Here is an 8,217-nt window from a genome sequence, read left to right as displayed (position 1 = left end):
ATTCTCCTCTTAGTCAATGTTTTCACAATCTCTATATTTGTTTTCTCCTACCTAAGACTACTAATTTACCATGTAGTACCGTACCAAGTGCTTTTGAGTGGTTAGGAGAGGCAGGCATTTATTTTGCCTAGAAAACACATTAAACCTTAAAAAAAATGGCAAACCAGCACAAACAACCACCATCAACAACAAAGGATTAAAAAATAGTTTGGCATCATTTACTCTTCCATTTAATCTAATTTTAACTATTTTTCACTACACATTTATTTAGGAATATTGCTTACTCTCACCAAGTGAAAACAGCACGTTACCTCTTGTCTATCCTCTTACCCCTGTAGCTTTACACCTGGAAACACAGAGCATTGCTGCCATCCTAGGAGTCATAGTTATGCAATACTGTATCACTTGTGATACAAATGTAAGCAAATAAGCCAGCCTATGGTAAGTTTTATTTGAAACTTCAAAGTTATACAAAGTTTCACTACAACTTCAGGCAGGCAAACAGAAAAAGTAATGGAAGAATGCAAGAATTAGCCTAGTTTGACCCTTGGTAACTGTAAAAATATTGCATAATCAAGCAGGGAGATAGCTGCTAGAACTCAAGCGACTGAGATATTTTTTGATAACGGAAGATATAATCTGTTGTGAGAGTAGTTCACCAAAATGTCAGGTTTAAGAAAAATTCCTCCAAAATGTCAGGCTTAAGTATAACTCTGGCTAGAATTTCACACAATCTTGACCGTCTTTAAAGTCTAATTGTTTTCTTATGTTCATCACCTTGTGCTGCACCATGCCAATTGTAAGGAACAGCAAAATAGTTAATGTACACAGAAAAGCCTTAAAAAAGAAAAAAAAAATCTACACAACAACTGTCCCAAATAAATAAATAAATAAATAAAAACCACCCCACAACTAAGCAGTCTGTTTCCCATTCTTGCTTTTAACATATCGTAGTATTTGAAAAAATAGCTTTTAGAGATCTTTCTTCAATATCTTTGTACTAGAGGTTGTTTTCTTTTAGTAATTGAAAATTAAGTCCTTTTAGAAAGGAAAGTATCTTGACTATATAGCCAGGAGTAAATGACAGATGCAATGATGGCTACTTAGAATGCTGAATATGTCTGCACTATTCCACAATGAAATTTTTAGACAAACATGGTCCTAAAAGCAAAAATTTTCTGTAAAACCATTTGCACATGCACAATAATGAATTATACAACACCTGTCAGAAGATATAGAATAACAATGAGGGGCTTATTTAAGGCAGGATCCCATGTTAACAGACAAATTAGAGTTTTGGAAGAGCTGTATAACAGTTGTTAACATCTGTTCACCGTTATATTACAAGATGTTATTTATTAGGATATATATTTCTTCAGATGGCTTTTCATAGAATTCTATGTCAGGCTGCTGATTAAGCCTTGGACGATTTAAATTCAAAGCATAGTGTGACAACAGATACAGTTCTAACAGAAAGACAGGAAAAAAAAGTATTTCTGAGAATTTTAAAAAAGAGTTTTAACTCTGGGAGTTAAGGAGACTCTTCAGTGACTTTTTACAACTAGTACTACATACAGCCTTAACATTTAAAGTTGTTCATGTAACCAAATGAGAATGACAAACACAGGAGACACCAACAAAGAAAATTGGATGAGGATTAGTATTGCTCTAACAGAGTGGAAAAAAAAATCAATATATATTAGGCTACTGACATATCAATATTTCTAGAGAGATGAATGATGATTGAATATACAGCTGGGGAGAAAGGTTAAGAAGGACTGTCACAAGAAACGGGAATTGTTAATCTCTTGTATATAGAAGAAAAGCAGAGCAGCACAAAAAATAATGTACCTACCACATAATTAGTAGTCTGAGATGCTATTCAAAAGTTGGAAGACTGGTGATGGCACTATAGTAGGTCCATTGTGGTCTTTCAGGTCTAAAAGTTTCTTCTGACAGAATCTAAAACCAGGTGAGTCTTAGGAAGATGCAAGAAGTCATCACAGTCTTACCCCAAATAACTATTTAAATCAACCTCTCCTTCCTCTGTCTTCTCTTGGTTGGTTTCTCCTGTCCAGAGACAGAAAGAGTGAGAGAGGGATGGCCTGTCCTGTCCAAAACAAGTGCAGTTTTGTTGTTAATGTCATGCCATGAGTTGCATGTTTTTTTTTCATCTGAGGCCCCATTCCAACATTTCCTAAAGAATTCTAGCCTTTTGAGTTGTCCAATGCTTTGTGCAGTGACTTTCTTTTTTTTTAATTCTTCCCATGGTTCAAGAAAATATTACGTGTGGTTCAGGAAAGCAATGCTTCTTTATTTCCTTTATATCAAATATTTTAAGGTTAATTAAATGTTTTCATACTATAAGAACTCAGACACAAATGCCTTACCTTTTCTTATCCTTTTATTAATATATATAAATATTTCCTATCTAAATATCACCTCCGCTATCAACTGTGAAATTTTCAGCATAGGAATGCAGAAATTCAGCAAGAGCACAGGGATGCACTTCAGGAAAAGGTAGGTGTCAGGCTGAAATAATTTTTATGAGAGGACTATATTCAGAACTTTTTTCAGCCATACCCTGGGGATTTTCCCAATTCCATGTCCCAATTACATAAATGCCATATGTAGTAAATCTCTTTTTAATTATTTTTTTCCCACATTTCGAGGGTTTTTTTTTCATTTATCGCAGTTACTCTGCTGTCACGTACAAAATGAAAAACAGGATTTCAGGGAAGAAGATAAGATTGATGAGTTCTGTAGCATTTTTCAATATTTTTCTCTATTCCAGTTAACATTTTGTTTACTTTTCTAATCTATCAACACAGCAAAGACCGGGGTCAACCCATCACAAAAAAAAAAAATTTATATGCAGGGAGTAGTAATTGCAGAATCTCTTCTAAGTAAAATCATTGAGAAATAACCAAAAAGTTTATTGTAACCACACAGCATTCTAAAGACAAACAATAAATAAGAATTTTTTGTTGTATTATTATTCACTCATATAATGCTATCATATGACAAATTTGCTTCTCTTATTCATTACATAGAAATGTTCTTAGGCACCACAAATGCCAATTGCCCTTTCACCTTCAGCTGAAATTTTCTAAAGCAAAAAGTTTATTCGGAAACAAAAGAAAGGTTGTACTGTGCTCACAATGTCAGTGAGAGCTTCAGATGAAAAATTACTATTCTTATTTACCAGCGAGCAGTTCTTCTATTTAGTTCACAACATGTCAGCACACCTCAGAAGACATTAAAGAGTAGAAGAAGCAACCAGGGTTATAGATGCATCTTACATTGCCAAGAGATGCACTTTGTCATCTGTCTGGCTTTGTCACATCCTGGAAATTCACAGCCCCTAGCCTAGGAAGAAGTAATTACTACAGTCACCAACCAATGAAATAAACTGTACTTGAGACGGAACAAAGCTTACTGTCATTTAAATCTAAGACACAGTCAAAGACAAATGCTGTCTCACTATAGGGAACACACAGCCTAAAAGCAGGTCAGGGGCAGGACAGCTTCTTAGTCCATCTCTACAAAAAAAAAAAAAAAAAAAAAAGACTAGACAAGGCCCTTACCTCAATTTATGTGGTGGCTCAAGCGTAATTCTCAGAGGAGAATTTATTGGGACAACAAAAATGGTTTTCCTATTCCATTAGAATGGTGGTAATTTTTTATTTTCTGTTGATGTTTCCCTTTTGCTTATATAAAATTCCTTCCACATTTGTATAAAAAACCTGAATATTTCCTCAGGCCCACAGCACGTTTCCCAAGTAAATCATTCTATATCCTGTGTCAATTTTAGGGAAATTAGACCTATAAAAAAAAGTATATTCCTCTAATGAATTATCTGAAGTTAAACAGACAACTGCCATTTATTGTACTAGTTTAGAGTGTATTGCTTAGTGCACACAGACACAAAATAACATTGCGTGGGAGTGGGATAAAGACTTGCCTACCTCATTATGGGTCTTAAAATAACAGTATCTTCAATGGCTTCAAATGAGTACAGCCATTTTTCTTCTAGTTATGCACAACAATGTATTTTAATTCTATTTCATGCGACTATCCATTCAGTGCATTTTGCTACATGCTTCTGATTGGAAAAGAAAGACAAAAGACAGACAGAAAGACAGACAGACAGAACAATGCAATCAAATTTTTAACTCTCAAAGAATATTCATGCAAATAATCAACATTCTTTCTCTCTACAAAGAGAAAACTCCCTCTGAAATTCCATGGAAAAGAAAAGCTAAGCAAACACTGTATGCTTCTGGAAAGTGTTGTCCATGTAAGATGTAGTAGATACAATATGCCAAACCATTAAAAAAAGCCACTGGAACATTGTTGTTGTTGTTACTTATGTCCTGGCTCATTAGAAAAAGCCTGATCAAGACATAAAGAAGACAGGAAATTATCCTGTAAAGATTCTAACTGTCCATTAGGATATATTTCATCTTGTAAGATTACTAAGTTTCTTAAAGCAAGTTTTTTTTCAAGTTAAGAAAGCCTCTGAATGTACACTGGTGTAATTAAGAATAGAATTTGACTTCACAGATCTGTAACGCATTCCAAATAGCATTTGGATGTACGACCTTGGCACATCTTTTAGGTGCATTCATGCTCAATGCCTTGCACACACTCAGATTACTGAATAGCAGTCATCACTATTATGATCATAACAAATGGAAAAACATTTCATCAAATGTATTTACAAACTTTCCTAACCTAACACTCCCCAGGACACTCATTTGAGCGATATTAGTAGTTCTCTCTCAAAACAATGATGTTATCCTTTTATCTGAATAGAATCATTGAACAGAAACATAGCATATCCTGTGTTAGAAATGACTCACAAGACTCACAAAGTCCAGTACCTGGCTCCACACAGCACCACCAAAAATCCATATCCTATTGTCCAAATACTTCTTGACTTCTGACAGCTTGATGCTGTATGGGAACTGACGAATCATGGCCTGGACCACTGATTGGTCACCTGAGGTGAGCACTGAGTCAGCCACAGGGCCACAGGTGAAGGTGATATACCTGTGTGATTGGAAGGGGTGGAGTCTGGCTCCACCTCTCCCAGACTCCATTTAAGGGCTGACCACCACCACGGAAGGATCTTTTGTTGGAGATCCCTCCCACGTGGAATCTACAGCAAGCCTTTATCATTCTAAAGCTGAGCTATCTTCTTTTCCTTACTATTTGTGTACTATCTGTATAGACTATCTGTATAGACCTACTTAAATATACTGTCTTCTATACTATTTTTTAAGTACCATCCTTGGCAATTTTTTACCTTACAGCTGCCATGCCCATTGCCCTGGATAGCCTGTTCTGTGCCCACCGTCCTCTGGCACAGACCTGTCCCCAACCCCTAGCTGCCCCTCCCCTGACACAGCTCCATGCCGTTCCCTCGGGCCCTGTCGCTGTCACACAGAGCAGAGCTCAGCGCTGCCCCTCCGCTCCCTGTGAGAGCTGCAGCCGCCAGCAGGCCTCCCCTCAGTTTTTCTGCTCTGAGCTGAGCAAACCCAGAGACCTCAGCCTCTCCTCCCATACCTTGTCCTCCAATCCCTTCACCACTTTCCTAGCCCTCCTTTGGACAGTCTCTAATAGTTTTAAGTCCTTCTTACGCTGTGATGTCCTAACCTGCACTCAGCAAAGCAAGTGAGGCTGCACCAGCACAGACCAGAATGGGACACAAACAGCACAACTATTGTCTTGGAAAGCTTCACCTTGTATTTAATAGGTATATTTCTGTTAATTCACTGAGAAGTGGCATGTTTCATACGTATCCTTAAATGCCTTTTTTCCAGTGTTGTTTATCATTACAAATTAAAGCACTGGATGCTTGGACTTTTGCTTACAAATAAGCTCAAATCACAGTTCAACATGAAGTGATTTAAAACTATTGGAAGGCTTCAAATTTTATAGGCACTTCAGTATGGAATTTAAAGCACTCCAATAATTTTAAATCACTCTGCATTGCATGAAGCAATTTAAATTTATTGGAAGTGAAATTTGGAGGCAATCAGGGTTCTGGGCATTGCAGCATACACTGGTTTGAAATTACTAGAGCACTTTAAATTTTTATAAGCATTTCATTTAAGATCAGGTCTCTGGCCTGGAATGGTGTAATTTGAAGTTGTTAGAGGTTTTCCCTCTTGAATTTTAATTAATAAAAAAAAGAAAAAAGAGGGAAAAAAAGAGCAAACAAGTTACAACTCTGTCAAAGCTGTTCTATTCACATCAGAGAAAGCTGTTGCAATACTATGTAATACTACCTTTAGTTACAGTGGATTGACGATTTCCTTTTTTTCTCACATGAAAAGTAAAAAAATGTCAGACAGATTTCAGTATACTTAATGATGGTGAAATTTTAAGACAAATGGCAGACACATTGTGAAGAAATCAAATGCCACATTATAAATGAAGGCCCCCAAGAATGGGGTTAAGTTTGAATTTTTATTACTGGTTTCAGAATCAGAACAGAACTGCGGCTGCACTGTTTCAGAGGATTGCTGACCTCATTCTTGGCCTCCGATACCTTAATCATCCAGCATTACTATGGCCATGTCACAACTAGTACACTCAGCTCCAGACTATTTTATCTCCTGTTTTGATGCTGGATTGTTTTTACAGATGATCTGCAGCAAGAGGAGACAGGACAGCTTTAACACCTCCTTGTCACAGACCAAACACCACACAGTGACCTATTACTGCCTGGTAGCACATCACCCGAATGACAGCCCGGGGAAGGGAGGGCCCAAAGCTGCCGGCAGCCACCAGTAGGAGGACGAATAGCCCAATCTGTAACCGGGGAAGAGGAGGAGTGCAGGAGAGCCCAAGTCTAGTCTGTAAAGTACCACTGAAAGTGATAATTGGTTTGGCTAGTATACTAGAGAGCTGTTACTAGAAAACCACATCTACAGAACTGCAATGAGTTCTGAATTTTCTGAAAAGAATGAACTAATAAAGATGGAGCTGGACTCGAACTTTTTCCATTTCTCCTTGTATGTCACATACTCCACTCCCTTAATCACTTTAACAGCCAAAAAAGAAAGCAGGGGGGGGAAGAGGAAGATTTTTTTAAGATTTAAAATGATTTTTAAAGTTAAACAATAGTGTTGTTGTTGTTTTAAACCTCTTCTAGGAAAACGGAAGGTAATTAAGGTGAAAATAATAGAGAGAAAAAGAAATAAAATTAAAAAGAGAAAAATGAAAATGAGAAAAGATGAAAGTTGAAAAGAAAATGAAATGAAGATTAGAAGAAGAGGAGGGGAAGAGTGAAAATTCTATTATAAATAGAACAGAATGAACAATGTGACTCTTTTTCTTTATTGAATGCCAGAGCTGTGGGCTTTTTAATTATTAGTTATTGAAAAAAAATACAATTTCTATTCATTATTATATGTTAATTCTTACAGTTTAGCCATGCATTTCTGTTCCAATTTTTCCTACTTAAGAAGGCTTTTTTTTTCCATTCAGGCACAACTACTACAACATTTGGGAAGCGTCCCATTCTGAATGCTGAATGACTGGTGAGCAATTCAATTTGGTCTTTAACTGTCACTGCTAGAGCTGTACAAAGGAAAAAATATCAATGACATTAGCTAGTAAATAAGTCACAAAAACGCTACTAAACTACCTGATTTCTTCACAGAAAAATACTCTTCAATTCTGTTCACTGGATCCCTGTTGATTTCACAATTTGTCAAATCTTCTAGCATCTACAGCTTTGTCTGCAGTTAGACAGTGATAAATATCACCTGGGAAGAAGAATTTAGATTGACTGCATTTGCACATTTCTATCTAATTACTCACAGCATACAGAGTGATGACTATTTTTTGATACCATAACTGGTTTACATTGTGTTCTTAGAATCATAGAGTGGTTTGGGACCTTTAAGATCATCTAGTAACAACCCCCTGCCATATGCAGGGACGCAACCCTCTAGACCAGGTTGCTCACAGCCCCAGAACCTGGATTTGAATGCTTCCAAAGAGGTGGCAATCACACCCTCACTGGGCAACCTGTTCCAGTGTCTCGCCACCCTCACAGTAAAGACTCACTTCCTGATACCTTGTCTAAATTTACTCTCTTCCAGATTAAAACCATTTTCCCCTCATCCTATGGCCTTATAAAAAGCCCTTCCTCAGCTTTTCTGTAAACCCCCTTCAAGTACTGCAAGGCCACTATAAGGT

This window comes from Cyrtonyx montezumae, unplaced genomic scaffold (assembly GCF_038088225.1).
Source record: "Cyrtonyx montezumae isolate F1298 unplaced genomic scaffold, pur_monq_1.0 scaffold_8, whole genome shotgun sequence".
Taxonomy (NCBI): domain Eukaryota; kingdom Metazoa; phylum Chordata; class Aves; order Galliformes; family Odontophoridae; genus Cyrtonyx; species Cyrtonyx montezumae.
Note: the sequence above shows the minus strand (reverse complement) of the source record.